At 42.4% G+C, this 25,696-nt stretch overlaps 1 pseudogene; it reads left to right on the forward strand.

The window, feature by feature from the left end:
• Positions 1-18,994: 18,994 nt before the first annotated feature.
• Positions 18,995-22,513, forward strand: LOC148090610 (tumor suppressor candidate 2 pseudogene; annotated as a pseudogene).
• The last annotated feature ends 3,183 nt before the right edge of the window (positions 22,514-25,696 follow it).

Raw genomic sequence — 25,696 nt, forward strand, 5'->3', positions numbered from 1 at the left:
TATTATCTCCATTTTAGAGAAGAGGAGATTGAAAAGAGGTTGCAAAAGTTGCTATGGTCACATAGCTGGTAAGTAATAAAATTTGATTTTGAAGTCAGATCTCTCTAGACTCCAAATCCTGTACTTTAAAGAGTAATCCCCAGACCAGTGCTGTTCCATGAACTGTATGCTATGGTCAAGATAAGAGAAAATTTAGAGGGTTTGGAAACTTTTATAACACTTCGACATTGGTGCAACATCCAAGAAAGAGTACATCGATGGACTTGGCTCATTGAAGAGGACGTGGACCAGCTTAGATATTGTCACACTTGCTTCGTGAGTTACATGTACTAAAAGCTGCACACAAGACATACACCATAAGACCACATTACAATATGTCCTATTTTAGGATTACTTTGTTGACTGTAACTCTAAAGTGTATAAAAATTGGCCTGGCCGGTGTGGCTCAGTGGTTGAGCGTCAACCCATGCACCAAGAGTTCGCTGGTTTGATCCCTGGTCACAGCACATGCCTGAGTTGTGGGCTCGATCCCCAGTAGGGGGTGTGCAGGAGGCAGCCAGTCAATGACTCTCTCATCATCGATGTTTCTGTCACCCTCTCCCTCTCCCTTCCTCTCTCTGAAATCAATAAAAACATATTTTTAAAAAAGAATCTTTAAAGAAAAAGATACATTTGCTACAAAAATAATGCTGACTGAACTAAATAGTGTGCTGACTGAGAATGTGCTAAAATCTGAGAATTACGTAAGAGCTAATGCATTACATTTCAGATTTCTCTTTATATTTTATGATAACGTAGATGCTAAACATAAACAATGATTACTGCCTGCTGGGTGTGATGATCATCAAGAGGAAAGTTCTGTCAAGACTGTTAGAACTACAGAATAAACTCTCAATGTTTCTGCAGGATAAGAAGCCAGCTTAACCCAACTTTTTAAAGATATGAATTAGCCGGTTTGATATTTTTTTATATTTTCAGTACATTTTTTAATCTAAGCTCTGCACTTATCCCACGCAAAGACACAGTACATGGTGGGGTTTTTTAATCCTCACCTGAGGATATTTTTTCCATTACTTTTTCAGAGAGAGTAGAAGGGGGAGAGAGAGAGAGAAACATCAATGTGAGAAAGACACATCCAATGGTTACCTCCCATAGGTGCCCCGACCGAGGCCAGGGATCGAGCCTGCAACCAAGGTGCATACCCTTGGCAAGGATCAAACCCAGGGCCCTTCAGCACGCAGGCTGACACTCTAGCCACTGAGCCAAACCGCCTAGGGCCATAGTACATGTTTTTCAATGGTAAATAAGATTGAAAAGCCAAAGCAAGAATTAGAATCTTGGAAGAACAAAGTTTTTATAGATTGTTATGACATAGTTCATAAATTATCATTGACTTAGGTAATGATCTTAATATTGCTTATCTGCAAATAATTTTCTCTGAATACTTTACAAATCTGATAGGACACTTTGAATTTAATTGTACTTCAAAAAATTCACACACAGGAAATTCATGAATCTTTAATCCATCTCTTTCATAAAAAGATAATTTAAGAGAATGATCCTTGGACTTCTTGTCAAGATTGCAGCATAGGTAAATGTGGCACTCACATCCTCCCACAACCATATCAAAATTACAACTAAATTAGAGAACAACCATCATTCCGAACCAACTGAAATCTAGATGAATAGAAATCCTACAACTAGGGATTTAAAGAAGAAGCCGCATCAAGACTGGTAGGAGGAGCGGAGACAGAGAATGGGCTGGTCCGACACCCATGTGTGGCAGATAAAAATTGGGAGGCATATCTCAGCTGCAGAGGTCCCCCTGAAGAGCCAGGGGTCCCAGACCCAAACCAGGCCCCCAAGCCCAGGGTTCTAGAGCTGAGAAGAGAAGTCCCCATAACTTCTGGCTGTAAAAACCAGGGAGGATTGTGGCTGAGTGACCTGGAGGGTTGCTGGAGTCCCAGGCAGTTCCTCTTAAAAGGCCCACACACAGACTTACTTGGACTCACTCCATCTGAGCTCCAGTGCTGGAAAGCAGCTGAAAAGGCACCAAGGACATACGGGGAGGAACTGAAGTGTCTGGTATCAGGACGAGAGCTGGGAAGCAGCTTTCTCCCAGACAAAAGTGCTGGCAGAGACCACTGTTCTTTTGATGAGCCCTCCCCACCACAGAGATGGCAGGTGGGAACCATATCTGAGTTTCCATCAACCTGGCTCACAGTTTGCCCTGCCCTGGTTATTACCTGTGGCCCAGCCCCACCAAACTTGAGAGCCCACCCAAGCTGTTTGCATTGCCTTTTCCATACCAATGGCCTGTCTTAGCTTGTGCTTCAGACTTTCCTAAAATCTCTCAAACAAGCAGTGTCTGCCTTCAGCATGCCTCGTACTTCTTGCTAAGTGGCCCCAGGTCCAGCACTAGCAGCAGCCCACTGTAGTTCACAGCTTGGCCTCTGCTGGGCACCTGCAAGCCCAGCCCAAGTAGCAGCCAGCTGTAGATAGCTTGGTAGCTCAAGCTGGGTGGTCCTGGGCAGAACGCAGGTGGAAGCTGACTTGCCCTGCACCTCCCAGGAGGCCTGGGAGCCAGCACACCCAGTGGACAGCTTCAGACCATGTCAAAACACCACCCAACCACCCAACACATTCAAAGGGCAGACACAGCAGGCATCAGAGCCTTACTGAAGAAAGTCCTCCTTTGGGGGGCATGGGGTCCTGCACAGCTGATCCTCCATGGTGGTCGGTGGTTGTAGCCAGTTTTTGCAGCTGATCAGCCTGGGGGTAAACCTCTCCTACTGACATGCCAAAAGCAATCAAGGCTCAACTACAACAGGAGGGTGTTCACAGGCCACACAGGGAGGGGGGGCACAAATGGAGTGCCCAGCTTGGGCAAATCTACCAAGCCTGGGAGACGTAGCAGCTCTACCTAATACATAGAAACAAACACAGAGAGGCTGTCAAAACAAGGAGACAAAGAAATATGTCCCAAATGAAAGAACATAAGAAAACTCCAGAAAAATAACTAAACGAAACAGAGGCAAGCAATCTGCTAGATGCAGAGTTCAAAACACTGGTTATGAGGATGCTGAATGAATTTAGTGGAAGAGTAGTTGAACTTAGAACTTCAACAGCATAAAAGAAACACATGGACACCATAAAAAGGAGCCAGTCAGAAATGAAGGCTACACTAACAGAAATGAAAAATAATTTACAGGGAATCAACAGTAGATGAAATCAAGAATCAAATTAGCAATTTGGAATATAAATATTATTAAAACAAAACATAGAAACATTTTAGATATGTATTATGCCCTGTGAATAGTGGTGTCTAGATTAGTTAACAAGAAGCAAGCTCATTTGTTACATTGAAACTTCAAATATTCTTTGTTTAAAAATGTGCATAAGCATTTAATATGGAGAATTGATACTTGACTCAATTTTTATTTAGTTGTGACTGTGGAATAACAAAAATTAGGTAAAATAGTAATTATATTAATCACTTATATGTACACTTTCATAAACGTGTGGTTCCTGCAATTATTTTTTATGTTATATTTGCTTTTATTATATTTTTTTGTTATGCATTTTTATTTTTTGAAGTGAAATTAATTTGATGTCTGTTGAATCTAACAAAGCAGTTAAGCTTGAATTTCATGTCTTTCTTTTTTATTTTATTTTTCTAGCATTTGTGATTTATTGTATTTTCATAAAACTATCCGTTTCCTATGGACTGGAATTTTTTTTTTTTAATATATCTTTATTGATTTCAGAGAGAGGAAGGGAGAGGGAGAGGGAGAGGGAGAGAGAGAGAGAGAGAGAGAGAGAGAGAGAGAGAAGTATCAATGATGAGAGTCATTGATCAGCTGCCTCCTGCACGCCCCCTGCTGGGGATGGAGCCCGCAACCCGGGCATGTGCCCTGACCAGAAATCAAACCCGGATCTCCTGGATCCTAGGTCAATGTTCAACTGCTGAGCTATGCCCTGCCAGGCTGGGCTGGAAATTTTTTAAAATATCTAATCCTTGACCACAGATAGCTTGAGAAACACTGCCCTAATTGCCTCTACTTAGGGGCAATGTTGGTCTACTGAGGAATCTGCATCCATCTCGATCCTTTAGATTTGAGCTGGTCCTACTCCCTTAATGAATCCTAGAGGGTTTGGATCAAACGATTTAGTACAAATTGTTCCCTGGCATCCATGCAGTCAGGCCTATTCATATAGACTCAACTTCCTGAGACTTCTGAAATCCCTAAGTCCCATCCTAGGACCCCAAACCGAATGAAGGCATGATAGAGTCCTTCAGCTATTGAGAAATGCTAATGGAAATATCTTCACTTGTTTCTCTTTAAGAACATAGTTGGAATGCATTTGGCTGAGGCAGAGAAGGTGGGCTGACAAGGAGAAACAATAAAAATTGAGCAGAGCCTAATTAAAGTGACAAGGAAGCTTGCCACCAGGAAACAAGAAGAAGCCAGACTTGTTGGACCTTGGGAGAGAGGTTCAGCTTCTGTTTCCACATAACCACTTTGAAAGAGTCCTTCAGTATGCCTTGCCTCCTTGGAGAAACGCCCAGAGATTTGCTAACAGATTCCCTACACTCCAAACAACATATACATAAAAAACAACTCATCAATAACTGCATACATAAAAGCTCTAAAGTCTATATCATTGGGCACCTCTTATGAACCGGGCACTTTATAGGAATCATCTCTTTAATCCTTACAAGTCTACCAGCTAAATATTCTTAGCCATATTTTACAGATGAGATCAATGAGGCTCCAAAAATTTAGGGAAGTTTCTTGCCTTCCAATCCATCTTCTTTTCTCTTGCTACGGCATCATCTGACCCTGGCTACTCCAGCCACCATTTGCCTGGATTGTGCTAATCTTTCATAACCCAGCCTAGAGCTATGGTTCTCACCTTGGAATCACCTGAGGAGCTTTAAAAATGGTTTGTTATCACCCGGCTGACATAGCTCAGTGGTTGAGCATCGCCCCATGAACCAGGAGGTCATGGTTCAATTCCTGGTCAGGGCACATGCCTGGGTTGTGGGCTCCATCCCCAGTAGGGGCAGGAGGCAGCCGATCAATGACGGCTCTCTCATCATTGATATTGCTATCTCTCTCTCCCTTTTTCTCTGAAATCAATAAAGATATCTTAGAAAAAAAAAAAAAAAAAAAAAGGCTTGCTGAGTGCCATTCCCAGGGATTCTGGCTTTAATTGATCTAGGATGTAGCCAATTAAATCATAATTGCTTTGCTTTAAAAAAAAATCCTAAATAATTCTAATGCTCACTCAAAGTTGAGGATTGGCTTAGACAGTTTCAAAGGTGAGTTAGGTGACGCTTTTCTGTGGGCCCATAATACTATTTATTTATTTATTTATTTATTTATTTATTTATTTATTATAGTTTAATGTATTTTAATAGCAAACTTACAGGAACAGCACAGAAGACAGACATTAAAAATATGTACTTGCATGTAGGACAATTCAGTTAGAAAAGTATAGTGAATAGATGGCATCTACTGTATGATAAAAATATTACAAACACCACTTAGTTGCCATCAATAAGAAATTTACTTGTTATAAAAAAAATCCAAATGCTGGCATTGTCCAGAAAAATGTAGCAGGTTTATTTATAATTGTTATAAAGTTGAACTGCTGAAACTTGTTCACTGAAACATTTTGACTTGCATTAATGCTTTATGTCCTTGCATTTGTATTAAAAACATTCACACACAAATGAAAATGGAAAAACTGCCAATACCTGATTTCTGTCCCCTATTTTCAACTTGCAACCATATACTTATATACCTTTTGACTCCATGGGAAAAAAATATCTAACATTTAGAACTACCAATAACAGGAAGAAGAAAAAATTTTTTGAAAAGAATGAAATGTTTCCCATCATAGTGGATTCTTAAGCACACTCTCCACATATGCAGCGTGCTAGCTGGATGTCCTTTGGCATAATTGTTACACGTTTGGCATGGATAGCACACAGGTTGGTGTCTTCAAAAAGGCCAACCAGATAGGCCTCACTTGCCTCCTGCAAAGCACCAATAGCTGCGCTCTGGAAGTGCAGATCTGTTTGAAGTCCTGAGCATTTCTTGCAGCATACACTGGAAGAGAAGTTTGCGAATCAGAAGTTCAGTGGACTTCTGATCACGTCTAATTTCACGAAGTGCCACAGTACCAGGCCTGTAACGATGAGGTTTCTTCACCCCTCCAGCAGAAGGCGCACTCTTGCCAGCCAGTTGCTTGCTCGGTACTTTACCACAGGTGGATTTGCGGGCAGTCTGCTTTGTAGGAGCCGTGATATAGAGACCTCTTTACTTGCCCCCCTTCTCCTTCGGCTGGAGCTCGGTGAGCTGGAGGGGGCGCAGGCATTCGGTACCTTATTTTTATTTAGTCATTCATTTTTATTTTTTTATTACCTGTGTTATCAAATTTAACTTTACAGTATTGTTACTGCCTATTGCCTACTGTTATAAACAAGAGTTAAGTTCCTACCGCATCTCATCAAAGTTATAATGAAATGATGTTGAACAAAACAACATTACTTGAGGACCTGTTGTAGTTGGGAATATAATGGTGAGTAAGGTGCCACATGCTCTCAGAGTTTAGTGCAGGAAACAGAAAATAAAAAGACAATCTGCATGTTCTTGTTTTCTACTGGCACATAACAACCCCAAACCTAGTGGCATGTAGTGGGTGTCCCAGGCTGCAAGTTCAAGCTGCCTTTTGGGCATCCCTTCACCTAGGAGTGCAGAGAGCAATGATGCCATCTGCCCTCAGAAGGATGTATCTGGGGAAAAGGTCTGGAAGACAGGTAAGGACTCTTTGAGCAAGGGAGTCTTGAGTCCCAGATATCCTGAGCAAAACTGGCTTCATAATTTGTGTGGCCTCATGCGAGATGAAAATGCAAAGCCCCTTGTACTGAAAGTAGGAAAAAAGAAATGTTAAGGTTACTAAAATACATATAAAGCTTGTTCCTTTCTTCCATGGTCTCTCTCAACTTGTCATGGTGCTGTTTACTATTTCATGCAATTCTAAGTAAAAAAAATTTAAATTATCACGAATTTTATTGTTCATCTTTATATTGTGCAATGCCAGTGTTAAATGGAAACATAAGAGCTTTTAACTCATATGAAGAATCATTGAAATTATACAACTTACCAGAATAGGAAGCCTGCACAAAATTAACTTAATTGTTTTAATTTCACTTCTTGATATGAGCACATTCCACCAATACTCTCTACCTTAAGTGTACTGATGAGTGAGAAAAGACTGAAATAAACAGGAATCATATGTTAGCCTATTTTTCCCTTACCTTCTGTATCTTCATTTTTCAACAAAAGTGGTTAGTTAATACAGACAAGTAAATGAGTATGAAAGGATATGTTAGGGTTCCTTGCTTATTTGTGCTTTCTTAGAACGACCTTCTTTCTGCACTCAAAGCAAGTTCTAGTTCAAATGGGAAGGAGGTTGCGCCCTCACCTCCTCAGTCATAGATGTAACAAACGTACCTTGTACTTGCTTTGAGCCTCACTAAACTCCAGCACATGTGGGTCCACCAGCATATGGGGCATTGCGAACCCTATATGCAGCAGAGATGTAGCATATGGGAGATAGAGCGTATCTCCTCTGTTCACGTGCATGTCCACTGTCACATCAGACTTCATTCACAAAACACAAGTTCAGAGCTAAAATGATTAAGAATTTTAAGATAGTAACAGCAGAGCCTTAAATCAAGGATGGGTCTTTCTGAGCACAGGGCCCTGTCTGACTGCACAGGTGGCGTGCCCACGAAACTGGCCCTGACCCAGAGTTTGGTCTAGAATGGTGGGCGAGCAACCTCTGGATGGACACAAGCTCTCAGTGGACTAAGCTTCTCAGTGGGATATCCTTGGTCCCGTGGACGCCTCGCCCTCTGGTGAGGGCTGTGACTAAAAGAAGACCCAAGAAGGATACTCCATAGGTCAGTCCCAGGGCAGCAACCCTGTTCCCTGTGCTTGAGTCTAAAGGTAAGACAGATGGTGACTTTTGCCCCAAAACGAAAGATGGTGGGCATGACAGATTTGGGGACAGAGAAGAGTGATTGTGTCCTCAACCAAGCACATTGTACAGACTCAATACCTATTGATGAATAAATGAATGCACATAAAGCTAACAAGTGGTTGTACAATGGAAGAGATGAGAGCGTGTGTTTTGATGAAATACCTGACTTAGATGGGGAACGCAGGCCTACGTTCAAAGCCAACTCACTCTCCTGTTCATCACAATGTGATTTTGCATATGCCCTAATTGTGTACCATTTATCCTGGGCTATCACATCACATAAAGAACCACCAAAGCACCATCTTCCATCTTCCTCTTTATATATGATTTTGTAAATTACCCCAACTAACAAAATACTGAGCTTCGGGCTTTCTCGCCTCAATTATGTTTCTCATCATTATATTCCTTCTTCAACCTTGAGACTTGCTTTTCTTAAATTGCTTTCCCCACATCTGGGATATGAACCATTCTGTTGATACAGCAAATGCATAAGATATGGGAAATGTGCATCTGTTTTAATTCTCTAAATCCCAGGCAAGATTTGACCAAACAAATCACCAGGCCATTCAAAAATCCACTTTTTTCATTGAATGTACTTACACAGAACTGGTAAGAAGTCAACACTAAGGAAGAAAATGTTGCTCACCTATTTTTTTTTTCTTGATGAACTGGGCCGAAATATTTGGATCCTAATTGTGCGCATTTTTTTTCCATTTGCTTAGGACAATAAATCTGCTGAAAATGTTCCACCACCAAAGAAAACTATTCATACATTTACTGAAAGCAAATAACCCACCAGCAAACCTTGAACTTTGAGAAGAATGAGACTTTACTTAGACCATTGCCACCCTCTCTGTTCACTTTCATAGGTCTAAAGGTTGAATAAATATTGCCTCTAGTTTCTCTTTTTGTTTTAATTAGTGTGTCTTAACCCGGTACCTTGGACTTGGCCCCCAAAATCTCAACACATGCCTATGAGTACCTAACGTTTATAAAGAAAATATGTTTTCCTACTACACTTGGAAGCCTGCAGAAATTCTCACTTCACCATCATGACTGAATCTCAACCCTGGGCTTTTTTCTTCAAAAAGGAGGATCTTGTTTAGAAGACCTAACTCCTGTCTAGCTCACATATGTAATTTCCATCACCTTCAACAATTCTAAAGCTATCCAATCAATAGAGATAATCCTAGATTTTAAAAGGCTATGCTAATTACTGATTCCTTTTATTCACTAAATCCCCCTTTATTTCACCCTTCCTTAAATGAGAATGGTAATTTTTCTTTAGGAATCAATAAACTCTCCCAGAACCACTGAAGCTTCCAGAAAAGGCGGACAGATAAAATTTTTATTTTATCTTAACTTCTTTCCATATTCATTGATCCCAACTGCTCAAAGACACACACACAAAAAAACAAGACGGATCTAAAAACAAAACAGCCACCAGAGCTCAAAGTCATTAGTTAGCCACCTCTCATATAAGGTTGGCCTGTTTTTGATGCATAGGAAGGGCTACGTTAGGATATGTTGATTGCTCGATTGATGTTTAAAAGGCAAGTGCCTGAGGGGAAATATGAAATTTTTTCTTATCATTGTATCCTTTCCAACTGCATGAAATACATGATTTTCTATAAATTGCTCTCAAAATGCGTTGTATCATTTTCATGTTTCTGAGAAAGGCAATTTGGACCAGTTCTCCAGCAATTTGTAATGGAAATTTGACTGATGACAAGGCAGTTCAACAGCAAATAGCATTCACAAACATTTAGTGAGAAGTAGCTATGGGCCAGCCACCTTACTAGATACCAGACATACAGGGACACCTAAAATTGAGTCCTTGACTTCTAAAAGTTCGCAGTTAAGTGGGAAAATAGTAGTAGAAATAATCATCGTGAAATGTGCAGGGTTGCAATACAGGTATGTACAGAATAATACAGAGAAACAGAGGCCCAATAACAATGGGTGGGGATTCAGTAGAGTGGTTAAGAGCATATTTGAATCTCAGGTCTGTGATTCACTGTTTCACCTTGCAAACTATTTGCCTCTCTGTGTTTCAGTTTCTTCCTCTGTAATATTGATAATGATAGTACCTGTCTCATAAGGTTATTGTGGAAAGTGAGTAATTCAGAACAGCGTCTGGAACACAGTACTCAACAAACATTAGTCATCGTTAATACTATCAGATTATACATAAAAGGGAGCCTGAGATTTGACCCACAAAAGTAAGTGGAGAAGTGCAGGTTTCATGTTATAGACGTGTGGGAAGTCCCAATCTGTGGCTGGAGACCAGATTAACAGAATGGAAATATGAGAATAACACACACTGCTCTGGACTGTGACATCTGTGAATCTCCGTTCTGCTATCCACTCACTAGCTAGGTGCCTGAGCAAGTTATCCTGGTATGAAAAGAGTAGGTGCTCAATACATGAGAACGAGGATTGCTATGAGTGCACGGGTGAAAATGGCTTGAGATTGGCACTAAAAGTCTGGCTGGGTTTAGATTGTGGAGAGCTTGTATATTACATGTATTACTCAATCACTGCTGCAATAATGCTGTGTAACAAACAACTCCCCTCCCCAAATATTAGTGACTTATGACAGCATTTATTTTCTAACTCACAGGTGAGTGAGTCAGCTGAGGTTTGGCTTATTTTGGTTGATTTTTGCTGGGCCTGCTTGGGTTCAGCTTGGCTTGGCTCCAGGCTGCAGACCAAGTTCTGCTCCACATGTCTTTCATTCTCGGAACTGTGGCTATCTGTACGGAGCAGACATTTCCGGACATGCATTTATCTTGATAATAGCTGAAGCCAAAGAGAGGGATCCAACCCAAATAAGTACATTTAAAGTCTGCTCACATCACATCAGCCAAAATTCCATTGATCAATGTTAGTTGCAGGAGATGGGGAAGTATACTGTGTTCACATCACAGCAAGAATTGCAAAGTCACATGGCAAAGCCTGTGGATATATAATTATCATAAGGACAGTGAAGAATTAGGAATAATAATGCAATGTACATGTTTGGGAGTTTTATTCATTCTATAGATACAAAGATCCATGGAAGACATTGTATTAAGGAAACGACATGACTGGATTGATTTAAATTTTGGAAAGTGCATCCTGGTGGCTATGTGGAAGGTGAACGTGGTGGGGAGGAACCAGTGCTTCTAGTCCATGGGCCAGACAAGACATGGTTAGGATATGGAATTGCATAAAAAGGATAAATGTGAAAAAAGTTGATGAGTTAGGATTGGCAAGATTTGGTGACTAACTGGATGTGGCATGAGTGGGAGGGGGCAGGGCTGGTGAGAGAGTAAAGTGGAGGTGACTCAGAAATTCCAAGGTTAAACAAGATGGGTGATGGTAACAGTATATCCTGAAATAAGGACGGTTGTAGGAAGAGATCTTTTCTGAGGAACAGGTCATAGGAAAATAATGAATCTAATTTTGAAAGTGTAGTAGATTTGTAATGTGTCGACTTGCCTAGGCTAACCTCTATTTCCAGAATTCCTTTCTCTGAATATTTCTGGTTAGGGTTGATTTCAGGAGACATTTCTGGCGAAATTCAGAAGGTGATATTGTTTTGTTATGCTCGGAAGGTCAGTGCGGGGGCACCAGCTGATGTTGCAGTTTGTTCGCATTGTCACTTATGTGTTGTCTCACCTGCTGGGTGGAGGGCAGCAGCTGGGCCCGCAGCTGCTCCACCTTCACCTTAGCCGCCTTCTGCTTCTCTGGCTCCTGGGCCAGGTACATGATTTAGCTCTATAACGGAGAATGTCAGCTCCTGCTGTAGGACACCCACATCATCAAAGCCGTAGTCTTGGGCTATAAGAGACCGGCTGACAAGCAGTCTTAGGCCATGAGAGATTGACAAGGGCTCTAGTCCTTTCTCACAAGTTCCTGTTTGTTCCTGATCCACCCCATTTTACAGCTATCTTCCCTTCCCAGTTGCCTGCACTGCTGACTTCAAGCTTGAGAACCCAATGTAAAGATTACAGCCTCACAGAAATGGCTTACCAACTTCATCTGAGGATATGCTTATTAATTTTTAGAGTGAGAGGAAGGAAAAGAAAGAGAGAGAGAAACAATGATGTGAGAAACATTGATCAATTGCCTCCCAGCCCAGTGGTTGAGGATCGACCTAGGATCCAGGAGATCAGGGTTTGATTCCTGGTCAGGGCACATGCCTCGGTTGTAGGTTAGGAAGCTGATCAATGACTCTCTCATCACTGACGTTTCTATCTCTCTCTCTCTCCCCCTCCTTTCCTCTCTCTGAAATCAATAAATATATGTTTTAAAAAAAAATTGCCTTCCATATGCACCCCAACCAGGAATCAAACACACAACCTAGGTATGTGCCCTGACCGGGAATTGAACCCACAGCCTTTTGGGGTTTTTTTGTGTACAGATGACGCCCCAACCAACTGAACCACCTGGCCAGGGCCCCACCACATTTTTTTTAGACAATGGCTGAAACAAGACGCAAATTTATTTCTCTCTTATCCAGTAGTCCAAGGGTAAAAAGTCCGGGGCTTCCTAAAGATACAGCTTCCATCTCTCATCCAGGCAGCTTAGCTCTCCCGGCTCTCAGGAAGTCATCTCCCCCCACTTCTGCCTGTCCAACCGCTCTGTTAATTTGTCCTGACCCAAAGTGAGAATATTTCCCTTCCCTTCATTTGTTTGTCCTTTAATTCTAACACCTTCTGTGGCATATTACTGTACTTGTGTATTATGCTCCCTGCTACTTTGTGACTCTAGAGAGAGCAGACACCATGCCTTGTCCATCTCTGCACTTCTGCATCACTGACCTTGCTCCCTGCACTACATTTAGGTGCCCCGAAATGTTTGCTGACTTGAACTGTGACAGCTGGATAAATGTTGAAGCTGAGGTTGAAAGCTAGAGAGCCTCTGTTCCAGTTTCCATTTCTAATCAAATAACGTTCCCTGGTTTTACCCAACTTTGCAAAAGTTACTCTCAAGGTCAGGAATGAGGGAATATTCTGCCCATTTTATTTTATGAGCAGACACAAAGATTAGGTTTGCTCTTTTCTTTTTAGTTCTCCTAACACTGAGCTGATTGATGGAAGGTAGAGGAAAGTAATAAACCTTTATTCACAGAACTACAAAACCCTCTCTGGCTGCCGCCTCCTTTCCTCTCCGGAGATAGATGGGACCATTGCTATTATGAAATATACAGCAGAGGGGTGTTTTTCGGGTAATCCCTCTGGTACTCATCTACATCTTGACTGCTTCGTGATAAAGATATCACCCTCTAGATAGAACCTGTCATCAAAACAGGCAGGCCACATATACATTTAACTGTTTGGTTTCTTAAAGAGAAGGACAGTTTATAATGAAACATTGACTACTCCTTTCAGGGCAACGGTTTTCCAGCCTTAGAGAGGAAGCACACGTGGTCAGACCAAGTAGAAATTTCAGAAATAAATTAGTTACAACATTCCATGCCACAGCACTCTCCTGTTCTTATTTTCGACCAATGACAACTGGCTGGGGCCCAGCTGACCAAGAGGGAAGCAAGAGGAAGCCAAACATCTAGGTAAGCAAGGCATCTCTCTGTGCAACATTGACGCTGGAGTAATAGCCTGAGTCCAAATACAGTGCTCATGCTGGCTGGGGACAGGCCCTGTTGCAGTTACCTTTCACTGCAAACCAATTCTTTCTAGAACCAAGTGGCCTAAAACAACGAACAGGTATTCCTTCTCACTCTTCTCTGGGCTGGTGGGGCACTTTTTCTTGCCTGGGCCATTTGACTGACCTCTGCAGAACTCACAGCTGTGTCTGGGGCCAGCTGGTGGCTCAGCAGGGCATGAATAGACTAGGACGGCCTCACTCACATGTGTTGAAACTGGCTCCGCATCAGCCAGGGCAATGGGGATGACTTTGCCACACGTGTTTCCCATCATGCAGCAGGTGAGCTCAGGCTCATTCACATGGTGGTCTCCGGGTGCCAACTGCAGCGAGAGGAGTCCCAGCCCCTGAGCTTTCAAGCCTCTGCTGGGGTCAGGTTGCTGGGTCACAAGGCCAGCCCAGGAGGTGGAGAAACAAAGACCACCTCTGAGTGGGAGGATCTGCAAGGCCACATGGAACAGGGTGGCAAGAACCTGTGGCAGTTTTTGCAATATACTACAGCCCCTAGCCTCCACCGTCTTTTCCTTTCATTGAATTATCTCTTCTTTGTCACTCTCCTAGAAGGTAACAGCAGAAAAACAAGTGACTGGGGGGGAAAAAGGCAGCACTGACTGCCTTTCCTGGAGCCCTTTCACACTGGCCCCTTGTTGGGTTCGCTGTGTGCTGCCTTGGAAGGCAAGCAAAGCAAAGACCTAGAAAGAAGAAATAAAGCACAGGCTGGTAGCAAGAAAGCTCCACCCAGGTCTACTTGTCTGGAGATAGGACGGGGGAGGGCAGGTAGCCCATTCTCCGGAGAGTAGACTGCTGAGTGGGCGAGAAGGGAGACACGGAAGGTCCAGGCTGCCTCCACGCCTTCCTTCCCTCCATCCATCAGCTCAGGGTTGTCAGGGTCCCTCGGAAGCCACACTTCCTGAAAAAGTGGGCAGTGTGGTCTAAAAAGTAGATGATTGCATACAAAAACTTCATTTCAAAGAGTAGATTTAACATTTTACATTTTATTTGGAGGCAGTTTCAAGCATACAGAGGAGTTGCAAGAATATGAATAGTACAGAGAACAGCTGACCCTTTATCCAGAGTCAGTTATTGGTCACTTACTGTTAACATCTTGTCTCATCTGCTTAATCATTTGTGCTCTCTCTCTCTCTCTCCCTCTCTCTCTCCCTCTCTCTCTTTCTCTCTCCCTCTCTCCCTTTCTCTCTCTCTTTATATATATATAAACATAACATACATATGTGTGTACGGACGCATGTATGTATATACACACATGAACCCACACAGAGCAGGTCCTCAAATAACATCATTTTGTTCGTTCAACATCATTCTATTATAATATTTATGAGATGCCATAGGAATCGTGTTTATATCAATTAGCCTATGGTAAAATTGGTTTTGTTATACCTTGTTTCCTCTTAAAGTCACAGGATCTATTGATGACATTAAGGACATACTGTGTATGTTTGTGTATGTTTGTGTGTATCCTCTTCATTAGTCTCAAATAACTCAGTATATGTAAATATATATACAAAAATATGTATACTATATCTATATATGTACACTGAACCATTTGAGAGTGATTGCATACATTGTGAGTGACTCTGTACCCTAAAGACTTCGGTATATATTTTCTAAGTCTATTTCTCCAGGAGGCTGTCCTTTAACATTCAGAGAACAAACACTGAAGAGGGGACGCTCTGTCTAGCATAGGACTCCCAGAGCAGTACACCACAGTGCTCAGCTGGGAAAAGCCATCTCCCATATTCTCTCCAGTCTCCTCTAAGGCCACAAGAGCCTGTCTCCATTCCCGTTCTAGAATTGCAGCCCAGAGGGGAGAGAAGCCAAGCATCAGAAAGACAGGCGAGGCGAGGCATTTAGCCTCAAGAGGAGTGAGGAAGAAACAAGACACTCAGGATTGCTTTTGGGAAATCAAACAATTGGGGGGGGCGGAGAACGCTTGAAGTTGTTTTTTATTTCAAACAGAGATGGGTAAGAAGGAAAGCATTATGCTAAAAAGGAACACATGGGGCCCGGCCAGGCTTGGCTCAGTGGTTGAGCGTCAACCTAGGATCCAGGCGATTGGGGTTCGATTCCCTGTCAGGGCACATGCCCAGTTGCGGGCTTGATCAATGACTCTCTCATCATTGATGTTTCTCTCTCTCTCTCTGTCCCTCTCCTTTCCTCTCTCTGAAATCAATAAAGATATGTTCTAAAATAAATAAATAAATAAATAAATGGGAACACATGGGGCGTTTAGAGGACATGGACAGATACCCCAAAGACACACATTCTCCACCTTAATTTGCTTAAGACAGACATTCAGAAGTCTTAAAAAACAGAGGCATCTCTGTGGTACACATTGAAACTATTATGTCTTTTCTCCTAAAAACATTCTAGCATCATTTTCCTCATTATGAGTGAAGTGAACTTATAATGTAAGAAGCAGCATGCTCCAGCTCAGAGGTTCTTGACTTCTGATGGCTGGCTGGCTCTAGTGGCCAGGAACCCCCAGTTCCTGGCTCTGTCTGGTTTTGCTGTCAGTGTGGTGGGGGATGGGAGGTGGGGAGGCTGAGGATAGTAGTTCGTGCTAAGTGTCTTAGTTACTAACCATGTGAAGCATTTCTGGGAAATATTGGACAGGCTATCTGCTTCTTTACCCAAACCACCATTTACCTGGATAAGAAAGTTTATTTGGCCCAGAACAAACTATGGAGGTAACATTTAGGCCCCAACTCAAACCCCTTGTTTCTAAGATGTGGATAATGTTCTAAAGATAATGCTTTCCAGGTAATAAACAGACAGACCTTAGTCTTGGCTGTGGATGCTACAGGGCCCATGAACCAGCTCCAGCCCCTCTCAGCCACGGTCCGGAAGCCCCTGGAGAACAGTCTTACACCATGGATAAGAGAGCCTTTGTGGAAGCATAGATTTCCAACAGAGAAGTTCATATATATATATAAAATGTTGGATGAATTAGAGAGGGTAAGAGGAATAGTATGATTTTATCCATATCACCCCTTCCCAAGGCAGCATAGCTCAGCACCAAGAGAGACCTTCCTGTCCCATGATTTCTCCCATAGGGAGTGTGTGAGTGAGCACCTAGATTCCCCAACTGTGCAGGATGCTGCCAGAGAGACCTATTCCTCTCTCTCATCCCATCCAGAGTGCTGAGTCATGAGATACAAGACTGGGGAGCAGATGTGGCTGGGAGAACAGCAGATAGGACACTCAAAGGGCATTCAAGGGATGCAGATCCTCCTAACTGTCAAGGACTCCATCAAGAAGCCTTCCCATTAGCAGCTGGAAACACCTCGCCCAGAGATCCTCCCAGGGGGGCCATAGGTACACCCAGCACTTTGTGCCTCAAGCACACACACCCCAACCCTGTGTCTGGCTCCCTCTGCATGCTCTTGATCAGCATGAGTAAGCTTTAGCAGAAGGCTAGTGAACATGTACAGAAAACCTACCCAAATCTTCAGGCGAGGGACAAACCATAAGCCTAAGCTCTAGCGCTGCCCTTTGAAAGCAAAAGGGAAGCTATCAGCACTCGGCCTGGTGCATTGCAGGATCAATAGAAGGCATGCCAGCTTAAGAATTTTGCCACAGGGGAGAGCAAGAAGCATGGGACAAGAAGCATGGAGTAGGTGTATCCACAAAAAGTCTGGGAAAGCCTCAGAATCCCTAGTAAGGCTGATGGAAGGGATTTCGCTCCCTAAGGCAGTTAGTAAAGACTGGAGGAAATAACTTCTACTTCAAATGGTATGACAGCAATGCAAGACTTCAAGGAACATGGTAAATCAAGGAATCATGGCCCCACAAAAGAATCATAATAATTTTCTAGTAACCGACCTCAAGGACATGGAGATCTGTGATTTACCCAATAAAAAAACCAAAACAATTAATAAGACAGCATTAGTAAGTCCTTACTTATCAATAATTACTTTAAAAGTAAATGGATTAAATTGTCCAATCAAAAAGCATAGAGTGGATGGATGAATTTTTTGAAAAGAAACAACTATATACTGCCTACAAGAGACTCACTTCAACTTTAAGGACATACATGAGCTCAAAGTGAAGGGATGAAAAAAGATATTCCATGCGAGTGGAAACCAAAAGAGAGCAAGGGTAACAATACTTACATCAGACAAAAGAGACTTTAAGCCAAAATGGTAACAAGAGATAAAGAAAGTCATTATACAATGATAAAGGGGTCAATTCATCAAGAAGGTATAACAATCAGAAATATATATGAACCCAACATCTGAGCACCTAAATAAATTCAGATCTGAAGGGAGAAATAGACAAAAATACAATAATAATAAAGGACTTCAATACTCCACTTTCAACAATGGATAGATCATCCAGACAAAAAATCAATAAAGAAACATTGGACTTGAACTATACTTTAGATGAAATGTAGCTAACAGACATATACAAAATATTCCATCCAACAGCAGCAGAATACACATTCTTCTCAAGTGCACACAGAACATTCTCTAGGACATATCATATGTTAAGCCACAAAACAAGTCCTAGCAAATTTAAGAAGACTGAAATCATCCCAAGTATCTTTTCTGACCACAATGGTATGAAACTAGAAATCAATAAGAGGAAAATTGGAAAATTCACAAATATATGGACATTAACACACTCCTGAACAAACAATGGGTGAAAGAAGAAATCAAAAGAGAAGTCAAAAAATATCTTCAAACAAATGAAAATAGAAACAAAACATACCAAAACTTATGGGATGTAGCAAAAGCAGTCCTAAGAGGGAAGTTTATAGTGATAAGTGCCTTCTTTAAGAAAAAAGGAAGTTCTCAAATAAACTAACTTTATACCTCAAGGAACTAGATAAAAAGAATAAACTAAACCCAAAGTTAGCAGAAGGGAGAAAATAAAAATCAGAGTGAAAATAAATTAAATAGAGATCAGAAAAAAGTTTTTTAAGAAATCAACAAAACTGCCCAGCTGGGTGTGGCTCAGCGGTTGAGCATGGACCTAGGATCCAGGCGATCGGGGTTCGGTTCCGGTCAGGGCACAGGCCGGGGTTGCGGGCTCCATCCCCAGCAGGGGGCACGCAGGAGGCAGCCGGTCAATGACTCTCATCCTTGATGTTTCTCTCTCTCTCCCCCTCTCCCTTCCTCTCTCTGAAATCAATAGGGGTATATTTTTTTTTTAAAAGAAATCAATGAGGAAGACCGCGGCGGCACCCGCGAGCGGAAGCCGAGGGAGGGCATGGTGGTGCCAACGCAAAGCGGCTGGGGGTCCGTCATGCGCCGGCGGCCCTGACATGGGCGCCAGCGGCTCCAAAGCTCGGGGCCTGTGGCCCCTGGCCTCTGGGGCGGGGGGCGGCGGCCCGGAGGCTGCGGCCGCTGAGCAAGCTTTGGTGCGTCCGCGAGGCCGAGTGGCGCCCCCCTTCGTATTCACGCGCCGAGGCTCCATGTTCTATGACGAGGATGGAGACCTGGCTCACGAATTCTATGAGGCGACAATCGTCACCAAGAACAGGCAGAAGCGGGCCAAGCTGAGGCGGGTGCATAAGAACCTGATTCCTCAGGGCATCGTGAAGCTGGATACCCCCGCATCCACGTGGATTTCCCTGTGATCCTCTATGAGGTGAGAGCCTGGGGGGCTGCAGACCTAAGCATCTCCTGCCTCAGCAAGAAACCCTCAGGCTCGAGGTGTGGCTTCCACCGAGGAACCTAGGCTGAAGCCACAATCCTGAATAAACTCCATTGGCCTGCAACCTTCAGCTGTGAGCCGGGCAGTCCTGCCATGTTGGCTGGGTGCTGGTTTGTCTTTGGTTAAGAGGTGGCTGGTGGCTGGTGAGGGCTAATAGCAGAGTCGCCAGCCCCCCTTCCCCGGCGATCCCTGTGAAGAGCATGGCAGGGCATACGCGGATTGGGAATGTATTATTCCTGTGCCCTTACCTGGCCTGCTTTCTTCCAAGCTTGCCTAGGGCCCAACCCTACTAGGGGCTACAGCACTTTACAAGCTCCCTGGCTGTGGGAGCTGTACACAAGTGGGAACTTCCTTTCCCTCACTTCCTCTACCCATTGGTTGGAACATTTCAGCCGTTTGCTACCTGGATTCCTCCTCTGTTGGACAGAGGCTGGGGCAACGCAGGCCTGATTCTTCCTACCTACCTGCCCATGTGTTCCCACCCCCAGATGGATGGACGGTTTGCTGGTGGTTAATAGGAGTAGGGACCGGTGTGGGAAGTGTCCCTCTCTACCCAGGACTGGGCTGACCCCTCCCCACTGCAACTAGTTGTCCCTTAAGTCATCCTCTGCCCCCCTCCCCGAGTTGAGAAGGCATAGGATGGGATCAGGAAGGGCTATGGATGCCTGTGCCTATGACCAGTTGCCCCTACCCACCTATTCCATCTAATCTCCCTTGCTTTTTGCACTAGCCCCCCCCCATTGGGAGGACACCGTTTACCACCTTGTGGTGAGGGCCAGCACCCCAGGGCTGGTGCCAGTAGCTCTGAGCCCACCAGCCCTTCCCCTACAGTTTGCCCATCCCTTCAGGATGAGTCAGGGGAAAGTACTGGAGCCCCTGGGTAGGGACAGAGAGAACAACCATAAAAGGAATACTTAAAATGTGAAAGTTTGTAAATAGTCTAGTCCATGATGATGTTGGGGCAGAGTCTGATTTCTACATAGAAATGACTTTTTTAAAAAAATTCCTTTCTGTGCAAGCTCTGTACTTCAAGAGTATGGGAAATGGTGTGGGGAGGGTGGCCCCCAATCTAAGAAGGCTGTTGTGTTATTTGTTCAGTTTCAATAAAATTTATTTGTAGACCCTGCAAAAAATAAAAAAATAAAAATAAAAAATAAAAAGAAATCAATGAAACTAAAAACTTTTTTCAAAAAATAAAATTGGGCCTGGCCGGGCGTGGCTCAGTGGTTGAGCACTGACCTGGGATCCAGGCGATCAGGGTTCAATTCCCAGTCAGGGCACATGCCCAGGTTGCAGGTTCGATCAATGACTCTCTCATCATTGATGTTTTTATCTCTCTCTTTCCCCCTCCTTTCCTCTCTCTGAAATCAATATATATTTTAAAATAATAATAATAAAAAAATTAAAATAAAAAAAATAAAATTGGGCCCGGCTGGGCATGGCTCAGCGGTTGAGCAACGACCTAGAATCCAGGAGATCGGGGTTCAATTCCTGGTCAGGGCACATGCCCGGGTTGCGGGCTAGGCAGCTGATCAATGACTATCTCATCATTGATGTTTCTATCTCTCTCTCCCTCTCCCTTCCTCTCTCTGAAATCAATAAAGATATATTTAAAATAAAATAGGTAAAACTTTAGCTAGACTAAGAAAAAAAGAGAAGACTCAGAGTTGAAAGACACAACTGATACTACAGAGATACAAAGAATCATAAAGGACTACTATGAACAATGATGTGCCAACAAATTAGTTAACTTAGAAGAAATAAATTCCTCTAAATATATAATCTACCAAGACTGACTAATGAAGAAATAGAAAATCTGAACAGACCAATAAAGAGTAAGGAGATTACTGATTCAATCAAAAACCTCCCAACATGGGAAACGTCAGGATCAGATAGATTCACTGGCAATAGGGACACAGGTGCCCTCTGTGCCTATGTAGCGGTTCCATACTGAAGACTAGAGCACTCAGCCTGCCACTGAAGGCTGGTGAGCTGCTCCCACTGTTCGGGCCACTGAACGGGTAGGAACAACCACTGAGTGGTCTTAAGCTGTTCTTCCACAAACTCTTAAACAGAATAGAAATAAGGTTGAGGGAAAATAAGCAGTTTCTAAAAAACATGGGCAGAGGAACTGAATAGACATTTTCCCAAAGAAGATGTACAAATGGCCAATGGGTACATGAAAAGATTCCTAGCATCACTAATTATCAGGGGAATGAAAATCAGAGCCACAATGAGATATCTCCTCACACATGTTAGAATGGCTATTATAAAAAAGACAAGACATAATAAGCGCTGGTGAAGATGTGAATAAAAGGGAACCCTTGTGTACTATCGGTAGGAATAGAAATTGGTGCAGCCACTATGGAAAAGAGCATGGAGGTTCTTCAAAAAATTAAAAATGGAACTGCCTTATGATCTAGCAATCCTACTTCTGAATACATATCCACAAGAAATGAAATCAGGGTCTCAAAAAGATATCTGCACTCCCATATGCATTGCAGCATTATTTACAATAGCCAAGATATAGAAACAACCTAATTGTCCAATACATAATACCTTGAGGGTGTTATGCTAAGTGAAATAAGTCAGATAGAGAGACAAATGCTGTACGATATCACTTATATGTGGAATCTTAAAAAGTTGGACTCATAAAAGCAGAGGGCACAATGATGATTTGCCAGGGGCAAGGAGTGAGGAGATGTCAGTGAAAGGGTACAAATTTCCAGTTATAACATGAATACATTCTGGGGATCTAATGTACAGCGTGGTGACTATAGTTAACAATACTGTATTGTATACTTGAAAGTAGCTAAGAGAGTAGTAGATCTTAAAGGTTCTCATCACAAAAAGAAAAGGTAATTATGTGAGGTGAACTAACTCTACTGTGGTAATCATATTGTAGCATGTAAGTGTATCAAATCATCACGTTGTACACTTTAAACTTACACAATGATGTGTCAGTTATATCTCAACAGAGCTGGAGAAAAACCAAAATAAAAAACAAGGAGTCGAATATGAGGAAAACTCAAAAGGTTATAGAGATGCTGGCTCCAAAGTACTTGAGTTGCTGGATCAACACCAGCAGCCACCTACATTCAGACTTTCTGTTAAGAGAAAAAAATGAGCCCCATTTTTATTTAAGCTGCTGTAAGACAGGCATATTATGCTACTTGTAGCTTAGAGTACTCATGATGGACTCCCCTTTTTCCACAAGAGCAACAGCTCTTGTTTGGCTGCTAATGTGAAGAATTGAAGAACTTTGAGCAATCAGACCATAGAGGTCCTGCGTGGTCAGGAAAAAATTGTTTCACATGAAATTTGGGGAACTAGCAGGCTGTTTGCTCTGTGTGCTTCTAAGATCAGGGAGCAGAGAGGAAGGAAGGGATGAGGGTATTTTAGATCACAGTTTAGGACTCACCTTTAAAGACCAAGACCTGGAATCCCCGGGTCTATCTAAAATCTTTTAATGTGGCACTAGATTGACAAAGATACTCCTCAACACAGAAGCCCTGAGGAGTAGTAAGAAAAAGAAATCTGAGGGAGGAAGGTAAATATAAGGGGATGTGAAATTTACTTTCAAGTTGAGTAGCTTGACTGGCGTGGGTGCCAATCGGGGTTGAGATAATGAGTGATGTTATGACGCAGGTCAGAAACAGGAAGGGGGACGTGTGGTTAGCCAGACAAACAGGTTTCCCATGGGCCTGAGACTCAGGAAGCCTTCTTAATCATTTGCATATATGAGGTGTAACTATGTGCATATCCACATTACCTTGAGGAATGACTGCACCTGGAACTGTTATAGATTCTCAAAGAGATCTGGGACCCAAAAAGTGGTGGAGACTCTCCCGATCTGGTCAACCTGACAGATTTCAGAAAGCAGGTGAGCAGTGATTTGGGCCACAAGGTGATGCTGCACAGACACTTTCTCACATGTGAAAAACACAAAGTTCAATTATGGAACCAACACTAGTCACTTTTGGTATACATAACATTCTGGATTCCTACCCTGCTATTACACTTGTGTCACTTGAACTTTGGATTTGTGTCTACAGAATGGTAAATACGTTACTAGATACTGGTTGTAATTGCTCCTGCCTCCTGTTTTAACCAGAATTGGGGGTGTTCAGGGCCTCTGCCTCTATTTCTAGGGTTAATAGAGTGCTAATTGTATTGCACGAGCAGAGCTCACAGGGACTCAGAGAGCCATAAGTTGAGAGAAAATCTTAAAGACACTCTCCTATTTTCCAGATGAATGAACTGAGGCCCAGAATTGTTTTGAAGCTCATTTGAGTGGGGACCAGCACTATGCCTTTCTGCAATGCCATGTTTATATCCCATTCCACCTCTCCCAGCAGAAATGGATCACTGTTCGGTGTTTTCTAAAAGGCCCCTTACAGGGTGCTACAAAGTAGGAAGCTTTAGTGCCATATGGGATTGTCAACAGTCCACTCAGGCCCTGATTGGTGTGGCTTGGTTGGTTGGAGCATTGTCCCGTACACCAAAGGATGTCGGGTTTGATTCCCAGTCAGGGCATATACCCAGGATGCAGGTTAGATCCCTGGTCAGGAAGCATGCAGGAGGCCACCAATGGATGTTTCTTTCTCACATCGAAATTTCTCTCTCTTTCTCTCTCTTCCTTCCTCTCTCTAAGATCAATTTAAAAAAAAAACATAGTCCACTCAGTGCAAGCGACCTGCTTGGGAGGCATCAATGACAAAGATCAGTCAATTCGGTGAAAGAAGGTGGATTAATAATGCAGTCATTTGGAAAACCATTGAATTTCATTTGCTGCCAACTTCAGATAATAAGCATACACATAATTATCTAAGACAGAAGTTCCGCTTAATATTTTTCTGTTTTTAAATATTACCACTTATTGGCGATTATGTCTTTGCATATTTGTAAGAAAACAAATAAAATGAAATGTGTTATTGGGCTATTAAGCCACATTTTGTTATAAGGGATTTAAATAAATTTCATATTTTAGTCTGCCAATTATATTATTTCTCTCCAGCTTCTGAAAATAACTAATTAAAACAGTAATGGGTCTGTGGGATAAGTTTATATTAATATTTTGATTATTAAAGTACTGAGAGAAAATGATTTCCCACAAAATACATTTTTACTTAGCTAATTAAATAATTTCCCATTTTACACTAGAAGAGAAAAAGAGAAGTAGAAAATAACTTTGAGGTTTCTAACATGAGCAACTTGAAGGATGATTTCACATAATTAGAAATATATTAATAGTTATGGGAGATTATTTGCAAAAAGGACTGCAATCATTTCCTCCCTCTGCTGTCCTTGAGCATTTCCCTCCCACACTGACTCGGCTTGCCCATGTGACTTGCTTTGGTTAATAAGGCAATAGCAAATGTGACATAAGCAAAGACCTGAAAAGTACTTGTGCATTGTTCTTGGGAGCTCTTTAATCATGACCAGGTGAAAGAGCCCACGCTAGCCTGCTGGGGGATGAGGGACACATGGCCAAGTCATCCCCTGCCTTACCTGACATAGAGCCAAAAGCCAGACACACATGAAAGAGGTCATCTGAGATAAGCCAACCTCAGCCAAGCTTACCCAGACCAGAACAGGCAGTCAAATAGTAAGAAATTACAAATATTAATATATTTTTTTTAAATATCTTTTAAGCCTCTAAGTTTGGAGTGGTTTATTTTGTAGCAAAACTTTTTATAAAAAGTATCTAAAAAGAAGGATCTCTTATCCTTTGGGAAAGCATGGATGGACCTGGAGAGTATTATGCTAAGTGAAATAAGCCAGTCAGAGAAGACAAATGTCGCATGATCTCACTTATATGTGGAATCTAATGAACAAAATAAACTGACGAACAAATAGGTCCAGAGACACAGAAGCATGCAACAGACTGAGAGATTGCAGGGAGGGGAGAGAATTAACCAAAGAACTTATATGCATATATGCATAACCCGTGGACACAGACAATAGTGTGGTGAAGGCCTGAGGTGGGGTGGGAGCCGGGTAGAGGGGGGCAAAGGGAGTGAAAATGGGGGACATCTATAATACCCTCAACAATAAAAATAAATTTTAAAAAAATTATCTTTACATTGAAGCATGCAACAGAATGATGTATATCAGAAGGAAGCGGTGTGTGGGAAGAGATAACCAAAGAACTTATATGCATATATGCATAACCCATGGACACAGTCAGTAGTGCGGTGAAAGCCTGGGGAGGGGGTGCGAGTGGGGTGAAGGGCGTCAATGGGAGAAAAAAGAGGACATCTGTAATATTTTCAAAAATAAAGATAAATTTTAAAAAAGTAGCATCTTT

The sequence above is a fragment of the Miniopterus natalensis genome, chromosome X, assembly GCF_054644295.1.
Source record: "Miniopterus natalensis isolate mMinNat1 chromosome X, mMinNat1.hap1, whole genome shotgun sequence".
Taxonomy (NCBI): Eukaryota; Metazoa; Chordata; class Mammalia; order Chiroptera; family Miniopteridae; genus Miniopterus; species Miniopterus natalensis.